The sequence below is a fragment of the Poecilia reticulata genome, linkage group LG20 (assembly GCF_000633615.1).
Source record: "Poecilia reticulata strain Guanapo linkage group LG20, Guppy_female_1.0+MT, whole genome shotgun sequence".
NCBI classification, from domain to species: Eukaryota; Metazoa; Chordata; class Actinopteri; order Cyprinodontiformes; family Poeciliidae; genus Poecilia; species Poecilia reticulata.
The window spans coordinates 5,906,883-5,909,472 of NC_024350.1; positions in this window are offsets into that span (position 1 = coordinate 5,906,883).

The window sequence follows — 2,590 nt, forward strand, 5'->3', positions numbered from 1 at the left end:
AGAACTGCAATACTTCTTACAATTTTAGATTGGACATATTTTATGTGAGGTTTCCAACAGATCTTATTTTGAATCATTACTCCCAAAAACCGAATTTCAGTCACTCTCTCCACAGTGATGTTATCAATTTTTATTTGTAAATCACTCTGCTCTTTACACTTACCGAACAACATAAACTTTGTTTTATCTAAATTTAGCGACAATTTGTTAATTTTAAACCACTCTTTCAGTTTATATAACTCTAGATTCATTTCAAGCAACAACTGTCGTAAATTTTCACCCGTACCAATTATGTTTGTATCATCAGCGAATACCAGTGAATCCTGGAACTGACTACTGATTAACATGGTAAATGACTGGAAGTGGATATTGGATGGATGGAAAAGCAACACATGAACTGGGTTAGGTGGTAGTTTATTCCAGGTATCCCAAAATGATATCCCAAAGCTATATCTTTAAAACCTGCTGCTCATTAGATGTCAGCAGTAGCCAAATAAGTGGAAACTGTGTCATGTTGAAAGTAGCTGGGAAATGACATTCTGACATTTTGCCTTGCCTGCTTCCTTAATAATATGTAACACTCTATTCTAACTCTAATAAACTCTAATATATTCTACAAGTAGAATATATGGTAATTATAAAAAAAGGACATAGGAAAGGCAAACATTCAAAAATCCTTATCTTATCCGAGTGTCTATAACAGTCTAACCACGGCCAATACTCAGAACTGCAATTTCGTGATTGTATCAGAAGTGAAAAAAGTTGTATCCGGACGCCTTTATACACACTGTGTCAAAGAATATTATCCAAAGCTACACACAAAGGGCTTTTTTTTAGCTGTTGTAATCAAAATTGAAAAGCTCCACATATGAAAACTTATAGTGTAAAAATCATTTTCAAATGTTTACCTCTACACTTACAGTGCAGTGAAGGAATGGTGGCATCAATTCTGACTTTGTACAAACATGTCAATGTTGGATTGTTTCCAGATGTTTCCTGAGGGAGACCTTTGGAAGGAATTATTTTATTTTATCTGTGCTTGTGCATCATGAGGGTATTTATGTGAGTTCTGTTCCTTCTGAATCTGCCATGTATGATAGAGTAGAAACCTTCTTGTTTCTTGAAAGCAGCTTTGCTTTGTTAAACGTCTCATCCGTCAGAAACACTTTGCTCCAATATCGATGGCGTCAGACTCAGAGTTGCCAAAGAGTGATTTTGGCTTTCTTTAAGCTCTTCATCTGTGAACATCTCTTCAACTGCAGCTCTCCAGGCAGGTAATATCTAAGTCTCTGTCAGAGTGCGGAGCTTTTTTTCATTTACTTACGATTCATGCTGCTCTATGATTTCTCTCAAACACTTTTGTTGTTGCTTTTCTCTTGGTTTACTGTTCCTAAACTGAGAGGAATGGTAAACTTTTGGTTTACTTAAATAACACACTTACCTAAGTGTTTTATTTATACTTAGGAAAATAAAAAAGTATTTTTTTCACTGACAAATTGTTTGATTTCCAGTAAAAATGAATCAAATTTTCAGTGTTGCTTCAAGGGCGCAGAGAATTGTGTTTTATTTTCAGCCCAACTTATGTCTGCCTTTCATCATGGTTAGACGATTATTCAGGACTGAGATAGGAATCTGCTCCATTATCTTTTGAGGGGACTTATAAACTTTGATGGAATTTAATTTATAAAGAAGTACAAGGTAGGGATGTATTGATCTGCTTACCGATATCTAAGGTTTGGTGTTGGCCGATACTGATCTGATACAAAAAAAGGATGAATTGACTTAAAATGTTTCTTTCTTGCACTTATTTACAAATTCATTTTTTTTAACTCTGCACCAGTACACCACACTAAAATACACCAGTAGCTTCACAAGCTTGGTCAAACATGTAGCAACAACTTTAATTTGTTCAGTCAGTGCCATTAGGAATAGAACAGCCCATGAAAAATATAGAAACTGAAACTGAAGAAACAATAAGGTGACTATATTGTTCAAACATGTAAACATAAACTGCAACAAATGTTCTATCCAATGGTTCAGAAAGAGCAAATAGGAAATCAAAATATAATGCAAAATAAATAATAGAGCATGACATCACTCAGTTTACAAAGCATAGAATTAGACTGAATAGTATATATATATATATATATATATATATATATATATATGTGCTTTTCAGCCGACGAGTTCTATCTTCAGAGAGATTCAGCAGCTGAGATTGATTCCGAAATCCGATGCGAGATTCATCCGTGCTGCAGTGAATCGTCTCTTTTTAAAGATATTTACCTCTTTTTCCTCTTTATGAAACCTTCAAATCAAAAACGGAAGATTTGGGATGTATCTTACTTTTGACAGAGTGAAAGAATTACATATAAATAATAGTCTTTACCACCTGTGTAAACTTTGCTGGTGAATGTTATAACACATAATATAGGTTTTATAATATATATTACATTGTTTCATTTCTAATATAGGCTCTTATGTCAGATAGTCTAAGTCAATGTTAGAGAATAATTAATTTTTTTAGATTTACGGAATCTCAGTTAGCTTTCATAGCGGGGCTGAACCCCGTGTTACACCAAGCGCTGTA